Consider the following 25111-nt stretch of genomic DNA (forward strand, 5'->3'; position numbering starts at 1 on the left):
CTGCAGCGGAGTGTGCGCTGATATGAAACTTCGTGGCAGATTAAAACTGTGTGCCCGACCGAGACTCGAACTCGGGACCTTTGCCTTTCGCGGGCAAGTGCTCTACCAACTGAGCTACCGAAGCACGACTCACGACCGGTACTCACAGCTTTACTTCTGCCAGTATCCGCCTCCTACCTTCCAAACTTTACAGAAGCTCTTCTGCGAACCATGCAGAACTAGCACTTCTGAAAGAAAGGATATTGCGGAGACATGGCTTAGCCACAGCCTAGGGGATGTTTCCAGAATGAGATTTCCACTCTGCAGCGGAGTGTGCGCTGATATGAAACTTCCTGGCAGATTAAAACTGTGTGCCCGACCGAGACTCGAACTCGGGACCTTTGCCTTTCGCGGGCAAGTGCTCTACCAACTGAGCTACCGAAGCACGACTCACGACCGGTACTCACAGCTTTACTTCTGCCAGTATCCGCCTCCTACCTTCCAAACTTTACAGAAGCTCTTCTGCGAACCATGCAGAACTAGCACTTCTGAAAGAAAGGATATTGCGGAGACATGGCTTAGCCACAGCCTAGGGGACGTTTCCAGAATGAGATTTCCACTCTGCAGCGGAGTGTGCGCTGATATGAAACTTCCTGGCAGATTAAAACTGTGTGCCCGACCGAGACTCGAACTCGGGACCTTTGCCTTTCGCGGGCAAGTGCTCTACCAACTGAGCTACCGAAGCACGACTCACGACCGGTACTCACAGCTTTACTTCTGCCAGTATCCGCCTCCTACCTTCCAAACTTTACAGAAGCTCTTCTGCGAACCATGCAGAACTAGCACTTCTGAAAGAAAGGATATTGCGGAGACATGGCTTAGCCACAGCCTAGGGGATGTTTCCAGAATGAGATTTCCACTCTGCAGCGGAGTGTGCGCTGATATGAAACTTCCTGGCAGATTAAAACTGTGTGCCCGACCGATACTCGAACTCGGGACCTTTGCCTTTCGCGGGCAAGTGCTCTACCAACTGAGCTACCGAAGCACGACTCACGACCGGTACTCACAGCTTTACTTCTGCCAGTATCCGCCTCCTACCTTCCAAACTTTACAGAAGCTCTTCTGCGAACCATGCAGAACTAGCACTTCTGAAAGAAAGGATATTGCGGAGACATGGCTTAGCCACAGCCTAGGGGATGTTTCCAGAATGAGATTTCCACTCTGCAGCGGAGTGTGCGCTGATATGAAACTTCCTGGCAGATTAAAACTGTGTGCCCGACCGAGACTCGAACTCGGGACCTTTGCCTTTCGCGGGCAAGTGCTCTACCAACTGAGCTACCGAAGCACGACTCACGACCGGTACTCACAGCTTTACTTCTGCCAGTATCCGCCTCCTACCTTCCAAACTTCACAGAAGCTCTTCTGCGAACCATGCAGAACTAGCACTTCTGAAAGAAAGGATATTGCGGAGACATGGCTTAGCCACAGCCAAAGGGGATGTTTCCAGAATGAGATTTCCACTCTGCAGCGGAGTGTGCGCTGATATGAAACTTCCTGGCAGATTAAAACTGTGTGCCCGACCGAGACTCGAACTCGGGACCTTTGCCTTTCGCGGGCAAGTGCTCTACACACTGAGCTACCGAAGCACGACTCACGACCGGTACTCACAGCTTTACTTCTGCCAGTATCCGCCTCCTACCTTCCAAACTTTACAGAAGCTCTTCTGCGAACCATGCAGAACTAGCACTTCTGAAAGAAAGGATATTGCGGAGACATGGCTTAGCCACAGCCTAGGGGATGTTTCCAGAATGAGATTTCCACTCTGCAGCGGAGTGTGCGCTAATATGAAACTTCCTGGCAGATTAAAACTGTGTGCCCGACCGAGACTCGAACTCGGGACCTTTGCCTTTCGCGGACAAGTGCACTACCAACTGAGTTACCGAAGCACGACTCACGACCGGTACTCACAGCTTTACTTCTGCCAGTATCCGCCTCCTACCTTCCAAACTTTACAGAAGCTCTTCTGCGAACCATGCAGAACTAGCACTTCTGAAAGAAAGGATATTGCGGAGACATGGCTTAGCCACAGCCTAGGGGATGTTTCCAGAATGAGATTTCCACTCTGCAGCGGAGTGTGCGCTGATATGAAACTTCCTGGCAGATTAAAACTGTGTGCCCGACCGAGACTCGAACTCGGGACCTTTGCATTTCGCGGACAAGTGCTCTACCAACTGAGTTACCGAAGCACGACTCACGACCGGTACTCACAGCTTTACTTCTGCCAGTATCCGCCTCCTACCTTCCAAACTTTACAGAAGCTCTTCTGCGAACCATGCAGAACTAGCACTTCTGAAAGAAAGGATATTGCGGAGACATGGCTTAGCCACAGCCTAGGGGATGTTTCCAGAATGAGATTTCCACTCTGCAGCGGAGTGTGCGCTGATATGAAACTTCCTGGCAGATTAAAACTGTGTGCCCGACCGAGACTCGAACTCGGGACCTTTGCCTTTCGCGGGCAAGTGCTCTACCAACTGAGCTACCGAAGCACGACTCACGACCGGTACTCACAGCTTTACTTCTGCCAGTATCCGCCTCCTACCTTCCAAACTTCACAGAAGCTCTTCTGCGAACCATGCAGAACTAGCACTTCTGAAAGAAAGGATATTGCGGAGACATGGCTTAGCCACAGCCTAGGGGATGTTTCCAGAATGAGATTTCCACTCTGCAGCGGAGTGTGCGCTGATATGAAACTTCCTGGCAGATTAAAACTGTGTGCCCGACCGAGACTCGAACTCGGGACCTTTGCCTTTCGCGGGCAAGTGCTCTACCAACTGAGCTACCGAAGCACGACTCACGACCGGTACTCACAGCTTTACTTCTGCCAGTATCCGCCTCCTACCTTCCAAACTTTACAGAAGCTCTTCTGCGAACCATGCAGAACTAGCACTTCTGAAAGAAAGGATATTGCGGAGACATGGCTTAGCCACAGCCTAAGGGATGTTTCCAGAATGAGATTTCCACTCTGCAGCGGAGTGTGCGCTGATATGAAACTTCCTGGCAGATTAAAACTGTGTGCCCGACCGAGACTCGAACTCCGGACCTTTGCCTTTCGCGGGCAAGTGCTCTACCAACTGAGCTACCGAAGCACGACTCACGACCGGTACTCACAGCTTTACTTCTGCCAGTATCCGCCTCCTACCTTCCAAACTTTACAGAAGCTCTTCTGCGAACCATGCAGAACTAGCACTTCTGAAAGAAAGGATATTGCGGAGACATGGCTTAGCCACAGCCTAGGGGATGTTTCCAGAATGAGATTTCCACTCTGCAGCGGAGTGTGCGCTGATATGAAACTTCCTGGCAGATTAAAACTGTGTGCCCGACCGAGACTCGAACTCGGGACCTTTGCCTTTCGCAGGCAATTGCTCTACCAACTGAGATACCGAAGCACGACTCACGACCGGTACTCACAGCTTTACTTCTGCCAGTATCCGCCTCCTACCTTCCAAACTTTACAGAAGCTCTTCTGCGAACCATGCAGAACTAGCACTTCTGAAAGAAAGGATATTGCGGAGACATGGCTTAGCCACAGCCTAGGAGATGTTTCCAGAATGAGATTTCCACTCTGCAGCGGAGTGTGCGCTGATATGAAACTTCCTGGCAGATTAAAACTGTGTGCCCGACCGAGACTCGAACTCGGGACCTTTGCCTTTCGCGGGCAAGTGCTCTACCAACTGAGCTACCGAAGCACGACTCACGACCGGTACTCACAGCTTTACTTCTGCCAGTATCCGCCTCCTACCTTCCAAACTTTACAGAAGCTCTTCTGCGAACCATGCAGAACTAGCACTTCTGAAAGAAAGGATATTGCGGAGACATGGCTTAGCCACAGCCTAGGGGATGTTTCCAGAATGAGATTTCCACTCTGCAGCGGAGTGTGCGCTGATATGAAACTTCCTGGCAGATTAAAACTGTGTGCCCGACCGAGACTCGAACTCGGGACCTTTGCCTTTCGCGGGCAAGTGCTCTACCAACTGAGCTACCGAAGCACGACTCACGACCGGTACTCACAGCTTTACTTCTGCCAGTATCCGCCTCCTACCTTCCAAACTTTACAGAAGCTCTTCTGCGAACCATGCAGAACTAGCACTTCTGAAAGAAAGGATATTGCGGAGAAATGGCTTAGCCACAGCCTAGGGGATGTTTCCAGAATGAGATTTCCACTCTGCAGCGGAGTGTGCGCTGATATGAAACTTCCTGGCAGATTAAAACTGTGTGCCCGACCGAGACTCGAACTCGGGACCTTTGCCTTTCGCGGGCAAGTGCTCTACCAACTGAGCTACCGAAGCACGACTCACGACCGGTACTCACAGCTTTACTTCTGCCAGTATCCGCCTCCTACCTTCCAAACTTTACAGAAGCTCTTCTGCGAACCATGCAGAACTAGCACTTCTGAAAGAAAGGATATTGCGGAGACATGGCTTAGCCACAGCCTAGGGGATGTTTCCAGAATGAGATTTCCACTCTGCAGCGGAGTGTGCGCTGATATGAAACTTCCTGGCAGATTAAAACTGTGTGCCCGACCGAGACTCGAACTCGGGACCTTTGCCTTTCGCGGGCAAGTGCTCTACACACTGAGCTACCGAAGCACGACTCACGACCGGTACTCACAGCTTTACTTCTGCCAGTATCCGCCTCCTACCTTCCAAACTTTACAGAAGCTCTTCTGCGAACCATGCAGAACTAGCACTTCTGAAAGAAAGGATATTGCGGAGACATGGCTTAGCCACAGCCTAGGGGATGCTTCCAGAATGAGATTTCCACTCTGCAGCGGAGTGTGCGCTGATATGAAACTTCCTGGCAGATTAAAACTGTGTGCCTGACCGAGACTCGAACTCGGGACCTTTGCCTTTCGCGGGCAAGTGCTCTACCAACTGAGCTACCGAAGCACGACTCACGACCGGTACTCACAGCTTTACTTCTGCCAGTATCCGCCTCCTACCTTCCAAACTTTACAGAAGCTCTTCTGCGAACCATGCAGAACTAGCACTTCTGAAAGAAAGGATATTGCGGAGACATGGCTTAGCCACAGCCTAGGGGATGTTTCCAGAATGAGATTTCCACTCTGCAGCGGAGTGTGCGCTGATATGAAACTTCCTGGCAGATTAAAACTGTGTGCCCGACCGAGACTCGAACTCGGGACCTTTGCCTTTCACGGGCAAGTGCTCTACCAACTGAGCTACCGAAGCACGACTCACGACCGGTACTCACAGCTTTACTTCTGCCAGTATCCGCCTCCTACCTTCCAAACTTTACAGAAGCTCTTCTGCGAACCATGCAGAACTAGCACTTCTGAAAAAAAGGATATTGCGGAGACATGGCTTAGCCACAGCCTAGGGGATGTTTCCAGAATGAGATTTCCACTCTGCAGCGGAGTGTGCGCTGATATGAAACTTCCTGGCAGATTAAAACTGTGTGCCCGACCGAGACTCGAACTCGGGACCTTTGCCTTTCGCGGGCAAGTGCTCTACCAACTGAGCTACCGAAGCACCAAGCTAAGCCATGTCTCCGCAATATCCTTTCTTTCAGAAGTGCTAGTTCTGCATGGTTCGCAGAAGAGCTTCTGTGAAGTTTGGAAGGTAGGAGGCGGATACTGGCAGAAGTAAAGCTGTGAGTACCGGTCGTGAGTCGTGCTTCGGTAGCTCAGTTGGTAGAGCACTTGCCCGCGAAAGGCAAAGGTCCCGAGTTCGAGTCTCGGTCGGGCACACAGTTTTAATCTGCCAGGAAGTTTCATATCAGCGCACACTCCGCTGCAGAGTGGAAATCTCATTCTGGAAACATCCCCTAGGCTGTGGCTAAGCCATGTCTCCGCAATATCCTTTCTTTCAGAAGTGCTAGTTCTGCATGGTTCGCAGAAGAGCTTCTGTAAAGTTTGGAAGGTAGGAGGAGGATACTGGCAGAAGTAAAGCTGTGAGTACCGGTCGTGAGTCGTGCTTCGGTAGCTCAGTTGGTAGAGCACTTGCCCGCGAAAGGCAAAGGTCCCGAGTTCGAGTCTCGGTCGGGCACACAGTTTTAATCTGCCAGGAAGTTTCATATCAGCGCACACTCCGCTGCAGAGTGGAAATCTCATTCTGGAAGCATCCCCTAGGCTGTGGCTAAGCCATGTCTCCGCAATATCCTTTCTTTCAGAAGTGCTAGTTCTGCATGGTTCGCAGAAGAGCTTCTGTAAAGTTTGGAAGGTAGGAGGCGGATACTGGCAGAAGTAAAGCTGTGAGTACCGGTCGTGAGTCGTGCTTCGGTAGCTCAGTTGGTAGAGCACTTGCCCGCGAAAGGCAAAGGTCCCGAGTTCGAGTCTCGGTCGGGCACACAGTTTTAATCTGCCAGGAAGTTTCATATCAGCGCACACTCCGCTGCAGAGTGGAAATCTCATTCTGGAAACATCCCCTAGGCTGTGGCTAAGCCATGTCTCCGCAATATCCTTTCTTTCAGAAGTGCTAGTTCTGCATGGTTCGCAGAAGAGCTTCTGTAAAGTTTGGAAGGTAGGAGGCGGATACTGGCAGAAGTAAAGCTGTGAGTACCGGTCGTGAGTCGTGCTTCGGTAGCTCAGTTGGTAGAGCACTTGCCCGCGAAAGGCAAAGGTCCCGAGTTCGAGTCTCGGTCGGGCACACAGTTTTAATCTACCAGGAAGTTTCATATCAGCGCACACTCCGCTGCAGAGTGGAAATCTCATTCTGGAAACATCCCCTAGGCTGTGGCTAAGCCATGTCTCCGCAATATCCTTTCTTTCAGAAGTGCTAGTTCTGCATGGTTCGCAGAAGAGCTTCTGTAAAGTTTGGAAGGTAGGAGGCGGATACTGGCAGAAGTAAAGCTGTGAGTACCGGTCGTGAGTCGTGCTTCGGTAGCTCAGTTGGTAGAGCACTTGCCTGCGAAAGGCAAAGGTCCCGAGTTCGAGTCTCGGTCGGGCACACAGTTTTAATCTGCCAGGAAGTTTCATATCAGCGCACACTCCGCTGCAGAGTGGAAATCTCATTCTGGAAACATCCCCTAGGCTGTGGCTAAGCCATGTCTCCGCAATATCCTTTCTTTCAGAAGTGCTAGTTCTGCATGGTTCGCAGAAGAGCTTCTGTAAAGTTTGGAAGGTAGGAGGCGGATACTGGCAGAAGTAAAGCTGTGAGTACCGGTCGTGAGTCGTGCTTCGGTAGCTCAGTTGGTAGAGCACTTGCCCGCGAAAGGCAAAGGTCCCGAGTTCGAGTCTCGGTCGGGCACACAGTTTTAATCTGCCAGGAAGTTTCATATCAGCGCACACTCCGCTGCAGAGTGGAAATCTCATTCTGGAAACATCCCCTAGGCTGTGGCTAAGCCATGTCTCCGCAATATCCTTTCTTTCAGAAGTGCTAGTTCTGCATGGTTCGCAGAAGAGCTTCTGTAAAGTTTGGAAGGTAGGAGGCGGATACTGGCAGAAGTAAAGCTGTGAGTAGCGGTCGTGAGTCGTGCTTCGGTAGCTCAGTTGGTAGAGCACTTGCCCGCGAAACGCAAAGGTCCCGAGTTCGAGTCTCGGTCGGGCACACAGTTTTAATCTGCCAGGAAGTTTCATATCAGCGCACACTCCGCTGCAGAGTGGAAATCTCATTCTGGAAACATCCCCTAGGCTGTGGCTAAGCCATGTCTCCGCAATATCCTTTCTTTCAGAAGTGCTAGTTCTGCATGGTTTGCAGAAGAGCTTCTGTAAAGTTTGGAAGGTAGGAGGCGGATACTAGCAGAAGTAAAGCTGTGAGTACCGGTCGTGAGTCGTGCTTCGGTAGCTCAGTTGGTAGAGCACTTGCCCGCGAAAGGCAAAGGTCCCGAGTTCGAGTCTCGGTCGGGCACACAGTTTTAATCTGCCAGGAAGTTTCAGTCTACGCTTTGATCGTTCCCTGGAAGACCAGTGGTAGTTTCCGATGCACATCTGGAGGCATTCTCTAATCTGTGGACTATCAGAGTGTTGATGAAACACAGAAATTGCATTGGGATTGAATGCAAGAGTCACCATGCGCACTTTCCTCCATGGGAGTAATGTCTCAAACACTCTACGCTTTGATCGTTCCCATTAAGACCAGTAGTAGTTTCCGATGCACATCTGGGGGCATTCTGTAATCTGTGGACTATCAGACTGTTGATGAAACACAGAAATTGCATCGGGATTGAATACAACGGTCACAATGCGCACTTTCCTCCATGGGAGTAATGTCTCAAACAGTCTACGATTTGATCGTTCCCTGGAAGACCAGTAGTAGTTTCCGATGCACATATGGAGTCATTCTGTAATCTGTGGACTATAAGACTGTTGATGAATCACAGAAATTTCATCGGGATTGAATACAACAGTCACCATGCGCACTTTCCTCCGTGGGAGTAATTCTCAAACAGTCTACGCTTTGATCGTTCCCTGGAAGACCAGTAGTAGTTTCCGATGCACATCTGATGGCATTCTGTAATCTGTGGACTGTCAGAGTGTTGATGAAACACGGAAATTGCATCGGGATTGAATACAACAGTCACCATCCGCATTATCCTCCATGGGAGTAATGTCGGAAACAGTCTACGATTTGATCGTTCCCATTAACACCAGTAGTAGTTTCCGATGCACATCTGGAGGCATTCTGTAACCAGTGGACCTTCAAAGTGTTAATGAAAAACAGAAATTGCATCAGGATTGAATACAACAGTCACCATGCACACTTTCCTCCATGGGAGTTATGTCTGAAACAGTCCACGATTTGATCGCTCCTAGGAAGACCAGTAGTAGTTTCCGATGCACATCTGGAGGCAATCAGTAATCTGTGTACTATCAGAGTGTTGATGAAACAAAAACATTGCTTCGGGATTGAATAGAACAGTCACCATGCGCACTTTCCTCCATGGGAGTAATGTCTCAAACAGTCTACGCTTTGATCGCTCTCTGGAAGACCAGTGGAAGTTTCCGATGCACATCTGGAGGCATTCTGTAATCTGTGGACTATCAGAGTGTTGATGAAACACAGAAATGGCACCGGTATTGAATACATCAGTCACCATGTACACTTTCCTTCATGGGAATAATGTCTCAAACAGTCTACGTTTTGATCGTTCCCAGGAAGACCATTAGTAGTTCCCGATGCACATCTGGAGGCATTCTGTAATCTGTGGTCTATCAGAGTGTTGATGAAACACAGAAAACGCATCGGGAATGATTACAACAGTCACCATGCGCACTTTCCTCCATAGGAGTAATGTCTCAAAGTGTTTACCCTTTGGTCGTTCCCTCGAAGACCAGTAGTAGTTTCCGATGCACGTCTGGTGGCATTCTGCAATCTGTGGACTATCAGAGTGTTGATGAAACACAAAATTTGCATCGGGAGTGAATACAACAGTCACAATGCGCACTTTCCTCCATGGGAGTAATGTCTGAAACAGTCTACGCTTTGATCGTTCCCTGGAAGACCAGTTGTAGTTTCCGATGCACATCTGTAGGCATTCCGTAATCTGTGGACTATCACAGTGTTGATGAAACACAGAAATTGCATCGGCATTGAATACAACAGTCACCATCCGCACTTTCCTCCATGGGAGTAATGTCTCAAACAGTCTACGTTTTGATCGTTCAGTGGAAGACCAGTATTAGTTTCCGATGCACATCTGGTGGCATTCTGTAATCTGTGGACCATCAGAGTGTAGATGGAACACAGATATTGCATCGGGATTGAATACAACAGTCACCACGCGCACTTTCCGCCACGTTAGTAATGTCTCAAACAATTTACGCTTTGATCGCTCCCTGGAAGACCAGAAGTAGTTTCCAATGCACATCTGGAGGCATTCTGTAATCTGTGGACTATAAGAGTGTTGATGAAACACAGATATTGCATCGGGATTGAATTCACCATGCGCACTTTCCTCCACGGGAGTAAGCTCTCAAACAGTCTACGCTTTGATTGTTCTCTGTAAGACCAGTAGTAGTTTCCGATGCACATCTGGTGGCATTCTGTAATCTGTGGACTATCAGAGTGTTGATGAAACACAGAAATTGCATCGAGATTGAATACAACAGTCAAGATGCGCACTTTCCTCCACGTGAGTAATGTGTCAAAAAGTCTACGCTTTGATCGTTCCCTGGAAGACCAGTAGTAGTTTCCGATGCACATCTGGTGGCACTTTGTAATCTGTGGACTATCAGAGTGTTGATGAAACACAGAAATTGCATCGGGATTGAATACAACAGTCACCATTAGCACTTTCCTCCATGGGAGTAATGTCTGAAAGAGTCTACGGTTTGATCGTTCCCTGGAAGATCAGTAGGAGTTTCCGATGCACATCTGGTGGCATTCTGTAATCTGTGGTCTATACGAGTGTTGATGAAACACAGAAAATGCATCGAGATTAAATACAACAGACACCATGCGCACTTTCCTCCAAGGGAGTAATGTCTCAAACAGTCTACGCTTTGATCGTTCCCTGGAAGACCAGTAGTAGTTTCCGATGCACATCTGGTGGCATTCTGTAATCTGTGGACTATCACAGTGTTGATGAAACACAGAAATTGCATCGGCATTGAATACAACAGTCACCATCCGCACTTTCCTCCATGGGAGTAATGTCTGAAACAGTCTACGGTTTGATCGTTCCCTGGAAGACCAGTAGTAGTTTCCGATGCACATCTGGAGGCATTCTGTAATCTGTGGACCTTCCGAGTGTTGTCTGAACTCAGAAATTGCATCGGGATTAAATACAACATTCACCATGCGCACTTTCCTCCATGGGAGTAATATCTCAAACAGTCTACGCTTTGATCGTTAGCAGGAAGACCAGTACTAGTTTCCGATGCACATCTGAAGCCAATCTGTAATCTGTGGACTATCAGAATGTTGATGAAACACAGTAATTTCATCAGGATTGAATACAACTGTCACCATCCGCAATTTCCTCCATGGGAGTAATGTCTGAAACAGTCTACGCCTTGATCGTTACCAGGAAGACCTGTAGTAGTTTCCGATGCACATCTGGAGACAATCTTTAATCTGTGTACTACCAGAGTGTTGATGAAACACAGAAGTTGCATCGGGATTGAATACAACAGTCACGATCCGCACTTTCCTTCATAGGAGTAATGTCTCAAACAGTCTACGCATTGATCGTTCCCTGGAAGACCATTAGTTGTTTCCGATGCACATCTGGAGGCATTCTGTAATTTGTGGACCTTCAAAGTGTTGGTGAAACACAGAAATTGCATAGGGATTGAATACAACAGTCACCATGGACACTTTCCTCCATGGGAGTAATGTCTCAAACAGTCTACGTTTTTGATCGTTCCCAGGAAGACCAGTAGTAGTTTCCGATGCACATCTGGAGGCAATCTGTAATCTGTTAACTATCTGAGTGTTGATGAAACCCAGAAATTGCATCGGGATTGAATACAACAGTCACCATCCGCACTTTCCTCCATGGGAGTAATGTCTGAAATAGTCTACGGTTTGATCGTTCCCTGGAAGACCAGTAGGAGTTTCCGATGCACATCTGGTGGCATTCTGTAATCTGTGGTCTATACGAGTGTTGATGAAACACAGAAAATGCATCGGGATTAAATACAACAGTCACCATGCGCACTTTCCTCCATGGGAGTAATGTCTCAAACAGTCTACGCTTTGATCGATCCCTGGAAGACCAGTAGTAGTTTCCGATGCACATCTGGTGGCATTCTGTAATCTGTGGACTATCAGAGTGTTGATGAAACACAGAAATTGCATAGGGATTGAATACAACAGTCATCCTGCACACTTTCCTCCATGGGAGTAATGTCTCAAACAGTCTACGTTTTATCGTTCCCAGGAAGACCAGTAGTAGTTTCCGATGCACATCTGGTGGCATTCTATAATCTGCGGACTATCAGAATGCTGATGAAACACAGAAATTCCATCAGGATTGAATACAACAGTCACCATCCGCAATTTCCTCCATGGGAGTAATGTCTGAAACAGTCTACGCCTTGATCGTTACCAGGAAGACCAGTAGTAGTTTCCGATGCACATCTGGAAACAATCTGTAATCTGTGGACTCTCAGAGTGTTGAAGAAATCTGTGGACTATCCGAGTATTGATGAAACACAGAAATTTGCATCGCGATTGCATACAACAGTCACCATGCGCACTTTCCTGAATGGGAGTAATGTCTCAAACAGTCTACGCTTTGATCGTTCCCTGGAAGACCAGAAGGAGTTTCCGATGCACATCTGGTGGCATTCTGCGATCTGTGGACTATCAGAGTGTTGATGAAACACAGAAATTGCATCGGGATTGAATGCAACTGTCACCATGAACACTTTTCTTCATGGGAGTAATGTCTCAAACAGTCTATGCTTTGATCGTTACCAGGAAGACGAGTGGTAGTTCCCGATGCACATCTGGAGGCATTCTGTAACCTGTGGACTATCAGAGTGTTGATGAAACACAGAAAATGCTTCGGGAATGTATACAACAGTCACAATGCGCACTTTCCTCCATGGGAGTAATGTCTGAAACGGTCTACGCTTTGATCGTTCCCTGGAAGGCCAGTGGTAGTTTCCGATGCACATCTGGAGGCATTCTGTAATCTGTGGACTATCAGAGTGTTGATGAAACACAGAAACTGCATTGGGATTGAATACAACAGTCACCATGCGCACTTTCCTGCATGGGAGTAATGTCTCAAACACTCTACGCTTTGATCGTTCCCATTAAGACCAGTAGTAGTTTCCGATGCACATCTGTAGGCATTCTGTAATCTGTGGACTATCAGACTGTTGATGAAACACAGAAATTGCATCGGGATTGAATACAACGGTCACAATGCGCACTTTCCTTCATGGGAGTAAAGTCTCAAACAGTCTACGATTTGATCGTTCCCTGGAAGACCAGTAGTAGTTTCCGATGCACATCCGGAGTCATTCTGTAATCTGTGGACTATGTTGATGAAACACAGAAATTTCATCGGGATTGAATACAACAGTCACCATGCGCACTTTCCTCCATGGGAGCAATGTCTCAAAGAGTTTAGGCTCTGATCGTTCCCTGGAAGACCAGTAGTAGTTTCCGATGCACATCTGGAGGCATTCAGTAATCTTTGCGCTATCAGAGTGTTGATGAAACACAGAAATTGCATCTGGATTGAATACAACAGTCCCCATCCGCAGTTTCCTCCATGGGAGTAATGTCTCAAACAGTCTACGCATGGATCGTTCCCTGGAAGACAAGTAGTAGTTTCCGATGCACATCTGGAGCCATTCTGTAATCTGTGGAGTATCAGAGTGTTGATGAAACACTGAAATTACATCGGGATTGAATACAACAGTCACCATGCGCACTTTCCTCCATGGGAGTAATTCTCAAACAGTCTACGCTTTGATCGTTCCCTGGAAGACCAGTAGTAGTTTCCGATGAACATCTGATGGCATTCTGTAATCTGTGGACTCTCTGAGTGTTGATGAAACACAGAAATTGCATCGGGATTGAATACAACAGTCACCATGCGCACTTTCTTGAACGGAAGATATGTCTCAAACAGTCTACGCTTTTGATCGTCCCCTGGAAGACCAGTAGTAGTTTCCGATGCACATCTGGTGGCATTCTGTAATCTGTGGACTATCAGAGTGTTGATGAAACACAGAAATTGCATCGGTATTGAATACAACAGTCACCATCCACACTCTCCTCCATGGGAGTAATGTCTGAAACAGTCTACGCTTTGATCGTTCCCTGGAAGACCAGTAGTAGTTTCCGATGCACATCTGGTGGCATTCTGTAATCTGTGGACTATCAGAGTGTTGATGAAACACAGTAATTGAACCGGGATTGAATTCACCATGCGCACTTTCCTCCACGGGAGTAATGTCTCAATCAGTCTACGCTTTGATTGTTCTCTGGAAGACCAGTAGTAGTTTCCGATGCACATCTGGTGGCATTCTGTAATCTGTAGCCTATCAGAGTGTTGATGAAACACAGAAAATGCATCGGGATTGAATACAACAGTCACCATGCGCACTTTCCTCCACGGGAGTAATGTCCCAAACAGTCTACGATTTGATCGTTCCCTGGAAGATCAGTGCTAGTTTCCGATGCACATCTGAAGCCAATCTGTAATCTGTGGACTATCAGAGTGTTGATGGAACACGGAAACTGCATCGGGATTGAATACAACAGTCACCATACGCACTTTGCTCCATGGGAGTAATGTCTGAGACCGTCTATGCTTTGATCGTTCCCTGGAAGACCAGTAGTAGTTTCCGATGCACATCTGGAGGCATTCTGTAATCTGTGGACTATAAGACTGTTGATGAAACACAGAAATTTCATCGGGATTGACTACAACAGTCACCATGCGCACTTTCCTCCATGGGAGCAATGTCTCAAAGAGTTTAGGCTCTGATCGTTCCCTGGAAGACCAGTAGTAGTTTTCGCTGCACATCTGGAGGCATTCTGTAATCTGTGCGCTATCAGAGTGTTGATGAAACACAGAAATTGCATCTGGATTGAATACAACAGTCCCAATCCGCAGTTTCTTCCCTGGGAGTAATGTCTCAAACAGTCTACGCTTTGATCGTTCCCTGGAAGACCAGTGTTAGTTTCCGATGCACATCTGGTGGCATTCTGTAATCTGTGGACCATCACAGTGTTGATGAAACACAGAAATTGCATTGGGATTGAACACAACAGTCACCACGCTCACTTTCCGCCACGGGAGTAATGTCTCAAAGAGTCTACGCTTTGATCGTTCCCTGTAAGACCAGTAGTAGTTTCCGATGCACATCTGGTGGCCTTCTGTAATCTGTGGACTATCAGACTGTTGATGAAACACAGAAATTGCATCGGTATTGAATACAACAGTCACCATTCGCACTTTCCTCCATGGGTGTAATGTCTCAAACAGTCCACGATTTGATCGTTCCCTGGAAGACCAGTAGTAGTTTCCGATGCACATTCGGCATTCTGTAATCTGTGGGCTATCAGAGTATTGACGAAATACAGAAATTGAATCGGGATTGAATACAACAGTCACCATGCGAACTTTCCTCGATGTGTGTAATGTCTCAAACAATTTACGCTTTGATCGTTCCCTGGAAGACCAGTAGTAGTTTCCGATGCACAACTGGTGGCATTCTGTAATCTGTGGACTATCAGAGTGTTGATGAAACACAGAAAATGCATCGGGAATGAATACAACAGTCACAATGCGCACTTTCCTCCATAGGAGTAATGTCTGAAACGGTCTACGCTTTGATCGTTCCCAGGAAGACCTGTAGTAGATTTCAATGCACATCTGGAGGCATTCTATAATCTGCGGACTATCAGACTGTTGATGAAACACAGAAATTGCATCGGGATTGAATACAACAGTCACCATGCACACTTTCCTCCATGGGAGTAATGTCTGAAACAGTCTACGCTTTGATCGTTCCCATTAAGACCAGTAGTAGTTTCCGATGCACATCTGGAGGCATTCTGTAATCTGTGGACTATCAGACTGTTGATGAAACACAGAAATTGCGTCGGGATTGAATACAACAGTCACAATGCGCACTTTCCTCCATGGGAGTAATGTCACAAACAGTCTACGATTTGATCGTTCCCTGGAAGACCAGTAGTAGTTTCCGATGCACATCTGGAGGCATTCTGTAATCTGTGGACTATAAGACTGTTGATGAAACACAGAAATTTCATCGGGATTGAATACAACAGTCACCATGCACACTTTCCTCAATGGGACCAATGTCTCAAAGGGTTTAGGCTCTGATCGTTCCCTGGAAGACCACTAGTAGTTTTCGATGCACATCTGGAGGCATTCTGTAATCTGTGCGCTATCAGAGTGTTGATGAAACGCAGAAATTGCATCTGGATTGAATACAAGAGTCCCAATCCGCAGTTTCCTCCATGGGAGTAATGTCTCAAACAGTCTACGCTTTGATCGTTCCCTGGACGACCAGTATTAGTTTCCGATGCACATCTGGTGGCATTCTGTAATCTGTGGATCATCAGAGTGTTGATGAAACACAGAAATTGCATCGGGATTGAACACAACAGTCACCACGCGCACTTTCCGCCACGGGAGTAATGTCTCAAAGAGTCTACGCTTTGATCGTTCCCTGTAAGACCAGTAGTAGTTTCCGATGCACATCTGGTGGCATTCTGTAATCTGTGGACTATCAGAGTGTTGATGAAACACAGAAATTGCATCAGGAGTGAATACGACAGTCACCATGCGCACTTTCCTCCACAGGAGTAATGTCTCAAACAGTCTACGATTTGATCGTTCCCTGGAAGATCAGAACTAGTTTCCGATGCACATCTGAAGCCAATCTGTAATCTGTGGACTATCAGAGTGTTGATGGAACACAGAATCTGCATCGGGATTGTATACAACAGTCACCATCCGCCCTATGCTCCACGGGAGTAATGTCTGAGACAGTCTACGCTTTGATCGTTCCCTGGAAGACCAGTAGTAGTTTCCGATGCACATCTGGAGGCATTCTGTAATCTGTGGACTATCAAAGTGTTGATAAAACACAGAAATTTCATCGGGATTGAATACAACTGTCACCATGCACACTTTCCTCCATGGGAGAAATGTCTGAAACAGTCTACGCTTTGATCGTTCCCAGGAAGAAAAGTAGTAGTTTCCGATGCAGATCTCTAGACAATCTGTAATCTGTTTACTATCAGAGTGTTGATGAAACACAGAAATTGCATCAGGATTGAATACAACAGTCACCATCCGCACTTTCCTCCATGGGAGTAATTCTCAAACATTATACGCTTTCATCGTTCCCAGGAAGACCAGCAGTAGTTTCCGATGAACATCTGGAGACAATCTTTAATCTGTGGACTATCAGAGTGTTGATGAAACACAGAAATTACATCGGGATTGAATACGACAGTCACCATCCGTACTCTCCTCCATGGGAGTAATGTCTGAAACCGTCTACGCTTTGATCGTTCCCAGGTAGACCAGTAATAGTTTCCGATGCACATCTAGAGACAATCTGTAATCTGTGGACTATCAGAGTGTTGATGAAACACAGAAATTGAATCGGGGTTGAATACAACAGTCACCATCCACACATTCCATCATGGGAGTAACGTCTGAAACAGTCTACGCTTTGATCGTTACCTGGAAGACCAGTAGTAGTTTCCGATGCACATCTGGATGCATTCTGTAAATTGTGGACCATCAAAATGTTGTTGAAACACAGAAATTGCATCGGGATAGAATACAACAGTCAGCATGCGCACTATCCTCCATGAGAGTAATGTCTCAAACTGTTTACGCTTTGGTCGTTCCCAGGAAGACCAGTAGTAGTTTCCGATGCACATCTGGAGGCAATCTGTTATCTTTGGACTATCAGAGTGTTGATGAAACACAGAAATTGCTTCAGGATTGAATACAACACTCCCCATCCGCAATTTCCTCCATGGGAGTAATGTCTGAAACAGTCTACGATTTGATCGTTAGCAGGAAGACCAGTAGTAGTTTCCGATGCACATCTGGAGGCATTCTGTAATCTGTGGACTATCAGAGTGTTGATGAAACGCAGAAATTGCATCTGGATTAAATACAAGAGTCCCAATCCGCAGTTTCCTCCATGGGAGTAATGTCTCAAACAGTCTACGCTTTGATCGTTCCCTGGACGACCAGTATTAGTTTCCGATGCACATCTGGTGGCATTCTGTAATCTGTGGATCATCAGAGTGTTGATGAAACACAGAAATTGCATCGGGATTGAACACAACAGTCACCACGCGCACTTTCCGCCACGGGAGTAATGTCTCAAAGAGTCTACGCTTTGATCGTTCCCTGTAAGACCAGTAGTAGTTTCCGATGCACATCTGGTGGCATTCCGTAATCTGTGGACTATCAGAGTGTTGATGAAACACAGAAATTGCATCGGGAGTGAATACAACAGTCACCATGCGCACTTTCCTCCACAGGAGTAATGTCTCAAACAGTCTACGATTTGATCGTTCCCTGGAAGATCAGTACTAGTTTCCGATGCACATCTGGAGGCATTCTGTAATCTGTGGACTATCAAAGTGTTGACGAAATACAGAAATTGCATCGGGATTGAATACAACAGTCACCATGCGAACTTTCCTCCATGGGAGAAATGTCTGAAACAGTCTACGATTTGATCGTTCCCAGGAAGAAAAGTAATAGTTTCCGATGCACATCTCTAGACAGTCTGTAATCTGTTTACTATCAGAGTGTTGATGAAACACAGAAATTGCATCAGGATTGAATACAACAGTCACCATCCGCACTTTCCTCCATGGGAGTAATTCTCAAACAGTATACGCTTTCATCGTTCCCAGGAAGACCAGCAGTAGTTTCCGATGAACATCTGGAGACAATTTTTAATCTGTGGACTATCTGAGTGTTGATGAAACACAGAAATTGCATCGCGATTGAATACGACAGTCACCATCCGTACTCTCCTCCATGGGTGTAATGTCTGAAACCGTCTACGCTTTGATCGTTCCCAGGTAGACCAGTAATAGTTTCCGATGCACATCTAGAGACAATCTGTAATCTGTGGACTATCAGAGTGTTGATGAAACACAGAAATTGCATCGGGAATGTATACAACAGTGACCATGCGCACTTTCCTCCATGGGAGTAATGTCTCAAACAGTGTACGCTTCGATCGTTCCCAGGAAGACCAGTAGTAGTTTCGGATGCACATCTGGAGGCATTCTATAATCTGCGGACTATCAGACTGTTGATGAAACACAGAAATTAAATGGGGATTGAATACAACAGTCACCATGCACACTTTCCTCCATGGGAGTAATGTCTGAAACTGTCTACGCTTTGATCGTTCCCAGGATGACCAGTAGTAGTTTCCGATGCACATCTGGAGGCAATCTGTAATCTGTGGACTATCAGAGTGTTGATGAAACACAGAAATTGCTTCAGGATTGAATACTACAGTCCCCATCCGCAATTTCCTCCATGGGAGTAATGTCTGAAACAGTCTACGATTTGATCGTTAGCAGGAAGACCAGTAGTAGTTTCCGATGCACATCTGGAGGCATTCTGTAATCTGTGGACTATCAGAGTGTTGATGAAACACAGAAATTGCATCGGGATTGAATACAACAGTCACCATGTACACTTTCCTTCATGGCAGTAATGTCTCAAACAGTCTATGCTTTGATCGTTCCCAGGAAGACCAGTGGTAGTTCCCGATGCACATCTGGAGGCATTCTGTAATCTGTGGACTATCAGAGTGTTGATGAAACACAGAAAATGCATCGGGAATGAATACAACAGGCACAATGCGCACTTTCCTCCATGGGAGTAATGTCTGAAACAGTCTACGCTTTGTTCGTTCCCTGGAAGAGCAGTGGTAGTTTCCGATGCACATCTGTAGGCATTCTGTAATCTGTGGACTATCAGAGTGTTGATGAAACACAGAAATTGCATTGGGATTGAATACAACAGTCACCATGCGCACTTTCCTCCATGGGAGTAATGTCTCAAACACTCTACGCTTTGATCGTTCCCATTAAGACCAGTAGTAGTTTCCGATGCACATCTGGAGGCATTCTGTAATCTGTGGACTATCAGACTGTTGATGAAACACAGAAATTGCATCGGGATGGAATACAACAGTCACAATGCGCACTTTCCTCCATGGGAGTAATGTCTCAAACAGTCTACGATTTGATCGTTCCCTGGAAGACCAGTAGTAGTTTCCGATGCACATCTGGAGGCATTTTGTAATCTGTGGACTATAAGACTGTTGATGAAACACAGAAATTTCATCGGGATTGACTACAACAGTCACCATGCGCACTTTCCTCCATGGAAGCAATGTCTCAAAGAGTTTAGGCTCTGATCGTTCCCTGGAAGACCAGTAGTAGTTTTCGCTGCACATCTGGAGGCATTCTGTAATCTGTGCGCTATCAGAGTGTTGATGAAACACAGAAATTGCATCTGGATTGAATACAGCAGTCCCAATCCGCAGTTTCTTCCATGGGAGTAATGTCTCAAACAGTCTACGCTTTGATCGTTCCCTGGAAGACCAGTATTAGTTTCCGATGCACATCTGGTGTCATTCTGTAATCTGTGGACCATCAGAGTGTTGATGAAACACAGAAATTGCATCGGGATTGAACACAACAGTCACCACGCTCACTTTCCGCCACGTGAGTAATGTCTCAAAGAGTCTACGTTTTGATCGTTCCCTGTAAGACCAGTAGTACTTTCCGATGCACATCTGGTGGCCTTCTGTAATCTGTGGACTATCAGACAGTTGATGAAACTCAGAAATTGCATCGGGATTGAATGCAACAGTCACCATTCGCACTTTCCTCCATGGGTGTAATGTCTCAAACAGTCCACGCTTTGATCGTTCCCTGGAAGACCAGTAGTAGTTTCCGATGCACATCTGGTGGCATTCTGTAATCTGTGGGCTATCAGAGTATTGATGAAATACAGAAACTGCATCGGGATTGAATACAACAGTCACCATGCGAACTTTCCTCAATGTGTGTAATGTCTCAAACAATTTACGCTTTGATCGTTCCCTGGAATACCAGTAGTAGTTTCCGATGCCCAACTGGTGGCATTCTGTAATCTGTGGACTATCAGAGTGTTGATAAAACACAGAAAATGCATCGGGAATGAATACAACAGTCACAATGCGCACTTTCCTCCATGGGAGTAATGTCTCAAACAGTCTACGATTTGATCGTTCCCTGGAAGAACAGTAGTAGTTTCCGATGCACATCTGGAGGCATTCTGTAATCTGTGGACTATAAGACTGTTGATGAAACACAGAAATTTCATCGGGATTGAATACAACAGTCACCATGCACACTTTCCTCAATGGGAGCAATGTCTCAAAGAGTTTAGGCTCTGATCGTTCCCTGGAAGACCACTATTAGTTTTCGATGCACATCTGGAGGCATTCTGTAATCTGTGCGCCATCAGAGTGTTGATGAAACGCAGAAATTGCATCTGGATTGAATACAAGAGTCCCAATCCGCAGTTTCCTCCATGGGAGTAATGTCTCAAACAGTCTACGCTTTGATCGTTCCCTGGACGACCAGTATTAGTTTCCGATGCACATCTGGTGGCATTCTGTAATCTGTGGACCATCAGAGTGTTGATGAAACACAGAAATTGCATCGGGATTGAACACAACAGTCACCACGCGCACTTTCCGCCACGGGAGTAATGTCTCAAAGAGTCTACGCTTTGATCGTTCCCTGTAAGACCAGTAGTAGTTTCCGATGCACATCTGGTGGCATTCTGTAATCTGTGGACTATCAGAGTGTTGATGAAACACAGAAATTGCATCGGGATTGAATACAACAGTCACCATTCGCACTTTCCCCTATGGGTGTAATGTCTCAAAGAGTCCACGCTTTGATCGTTCCCTGGAAGACCAGTAGTAGTTTCCGATGCACGTCTGGTGGCATTCTGTAATCTGTGGACTATCAGAGTATTGATGAAAAACAGAAATTGCATCGGGATTGAATACAACAGTCACCATGCGAACTTTCCTCAATGTGTGTAATGTCTCAAACAATTTACGATTTGATCGTTCCCTGGAAGACCAGTAGTATTTTCCGATGCACATCTGGTGGCATTCTGTAATCTGTGGACTATCAGAGTGTTGATGAAACACAGAAATTGCATCGGGATTGAATTCACCATGCGCACTTTCCTCTACGGGAGTAATGTCTCAAACTGTCTACGCTTTCATTGTTCTCTGGAAGACCAGTAGTAGTTTCCGATGCACATCTGGTGGCATTCTGTAATCTGTGGACTATCAGAGTGTTGCTGAAACACAGAAATTGCATCGGGATTGAATGCAACTGTCACCATGCGCACATTCCTCCACGGGAGTAATGTCTCAAACAGTCTACGATTTGATCGTTCCCTGAAAGACCAGTAGTAGTTTCCGATGCACATCTGGAGGCATTCTGTAATCTGTGGACCTTCAGAGTGTTGACTGAACTCAGAAATTGCATCGGTATTAAGTACAACATTCAGCATTCGCACTTTCCTCCATGGGAGTAATGTCTCAAACAGTCTACGCATTGATCGTTCCCAGGAAGACCAGTACTAGTTTCCGATGCACATCTGAAGCCAATCTGTAATCTGTGGACTATCACAGTGTTGATGGAACACAGAAACTGCATCGGGATTGAATACAACAGTCACCATCCGCACTTTCCTCCATGGGACTAATGTCTGAGACAGTCTACGCTTTGATCGTTCCCTGGAAGACCAGTAGTAGTTTCCGATGCACACCTGGAGGCATTCTGTAATCTGTGGACCTTCAAAGTGTTGATAAAACACAGAAATTTCATCGGGATTGAATACAACAGTCACCATGCACACTTTCTTCCATGGGAGAAATGTCTGAAAGAGTCTACGCTTTGATCGTTCCCAGGAAGAAAAGTAGTAGTTTCCGATGCACATCTCTAGACAATCTGTAATCTGTTTACTATCAGAGTGTTGATGAAACACAGAAATTGCATCAGGATTGAATACAACAGTCACAATCCGCACTTTCCTCCATGGGAGTAATGTCTGAAACAGTCTACGTTTTGATCGTTCCCAGGAAGACCAGTAGTAGTTTCCGATGCACATCTGGAGACAATCTGTAATCTGTGGACTATCAGAGTGTTGATGAAACACAGAAATTGCATCGGGATTGAATACAATAGTCACGATCCGCACTTTCCTTCATGGGAGTAATGTCTGAAACAGTCTACGCTATGATCGTTCCCTGGAACACCAGTAGTAGTTTCCGATGCACATCTGGAGGCATTCTGTAATTTGCGGACCTTCAAAGTGTTGATGAAACACAGAAATTGCATCGGGATTGAATACAACAGTCACCCCGCACACTTTCCTCCATGGGAGTAATGTCTCAAACAGTCTACGTCTTTGATCGTTCCCAGGAAGACCAGTAGTAGTTTCCGATGCACATCTGGAGGCAATCGGTAATCTGTGGACTATCAGATTGTTAATGAAACACAGAAATTTGATCGGGATTGAATACAACAGTCACCATCCACACTTTCCTCCATGGGAGAAATGTCTGAAACAGTCTACGCTTTTATCGTTCCCAGGAAGAACAGTAGTAGTTTCCGATGCACATCTGGAGACAATCTGTAATCTGTTTACTATCAAAGTGTTGATGAAACACAGAAATTGCATCAGGATAGAATACAACAGTCACCATCCGCACTTTATTCCTTGGGAGTAATGTCTGAAACAGTCTACGCTTTGATCGTTCCCTGGAAGACCAGTAGTAGTTTCCGATGCACATCTAGAGACAATCTGTAATCTGTAGACTATCAGAAAGTTGATGAAACACAGAAATTTCATCAGGATCGAATACTACAGTCACCATCCGCAATTTCCTCCATGCGAGTAATGTCTGAAACAGTCTACGCCTTGATCGTTACCAGGATGACCAGTAGTAGTTTCCGATGCACATCTGGAGACAATCTGTAATATGTGGACTATCAGAGTGTTGCTGAAACACAGAAGTTGCATCGGGATTGAATACAACAGTCACGATCCGCACTTTCCTCCATGGGAGTAATATCTGAGACAGTCTACGCTTTGATCGTTCCCTGGAAGACCAGTGGTAGTTTGCGATGCACATCTGTAGGCATTCTGTAATCTGTGGACCTTCAAAATGTTGATAAAACACAGAAATTTCATCGGGATTGAATACAACAGTCACCATGCACACTTTCCTTCATGGGAGAAATGTCTGAAACAGTCTACGCTTTGATCGTTCCCAGGAAGACCAGTAGTAGTTTCCGATGCACATCTGGAGACAATCTGTAATCTGTTTACTATCAGAGTGTTGATGAAACACAGAAATTGCATCAGGATTGAATACAACAGTCACCATCCGCACTTTCCTCCATGGGAGTTATGTCTGAAACAGTCTACGCTTTGATCGTTCCCAGGAAGACCAGTAGTAGTTTCCGATGCACATCTGGAGGCAATCTGTATTCCGTGGACTATCAGATTGTTGATGAAACACAGAAATTGTATCGGGATTGAATACAACAGTCACCATGCGCACTTTCCTCCATGGGAGTAATGTCTGAAACAGTCTACGCTTTGATCGCTCCCTGGAAGACCAGTAGTAGTTTCCGATGCACATCTGGTGGCAATCTGTAATCTGTTAACTATCAGAGTGTTGATGACACCCAGAAATTGCATCGGGATAGAATACAACCGTCACCATGCGCACTTTCCTCCTTGGGAGCAATGCCTCAAACAGTCCACGCTTTGGTCGTTCCCTGGAAGACCAGTAGTAGTTTCCGATGCACATCTGGAATCATTCTGTAGTTTGTGGACCTTCAAAGTGTTGATCAAACACAGAAATTGCATAGGGATTGAATACAACAGTCACCATGCACACTTTCCTCCATAAGAGTAATGTCTCAAACAGTCTACGTTTTTGATCGTTCCCAGGAAGACCAGTAGTAGTTTCCGATGCACATCTGGAGGCAATCTGTAATCTGTGGACTATCAGAGTGTTGATGAAACCCAGAAATTGCATCGGGATTGAATACAACAGTCACCATGCGCACTTTCCCCCCTGGGAGTAATGTCTCAAACAGTCCACGTTTTGATCGTTCCCTTTAAGACCATTAGTACTTTCCGAAGCACATTTGGAGGCGATCTATAATCTGTGGACTATCAGAGTGTTGATGAAACACAGATAATGCATCGGGATTGGGTACAACAGTCACCATTCGCACTTTCCTCCATGGGAGTAATGTCTCAAACAGTCTACGCTTTGATCGTTCCCTGGAAGACCTATAGTAGTTTCCGATGCACATCTGTAGGCATTCTATAATCTGTGCCCTATCAGACTGATGATGAAACACAGAAATTGCATCTGGATTGAATACAACAGTCACCATGCGCATTTTCCTAAATGGGAGTAATGTCTCAAACAGTCTACGCTTTGATCGTTCCCATTAAGACCAGTAGTAGTTTCCGATGCACATCAGGATGCAATCTGTAATCTGTGGACTATTAGAGTGTTGATGAAACACAGAAATTGCATCGGGATTGAATACAACAGTCACCATGCGCACTT

At 46.2% G+C, this 25111-nt stretch overlaps 1 non-coding gene across 1 annotated transcript; it reads right to left on the reverse strand.

Moving 5' to 3' along the window:
• Window positions 1-5151: 5151 nt before the first annotated feature.
• Trnas-uga (transfer RNA serine (anticodon UGA)) lies at window positions 5152-5226 on the reverse strand. Its single transcript has one exon. It is a non-coding gene; the product is annotated as a tRNA-Ser (tRNA).
• Between the last annotated feature and the right edge of the window lie 19885 nt (window positions 5227-25111).

Source organism: Schistocerca gregaria, chromosome 3, assembly GCF_023897955.1.
Source record: "Schistocerca gregaria isolate iqSchGreg1 chromosome 3, iqSchGreg1.2, whole genome shotgun sequence".
Taxonomy (NCBI): domain Eukaryota; kingdom Metazoa; phylum Arthropoda; class Insecta; order Orthoptera; family Acrididae; genus Schistocerca; species Schistocerca gregaria.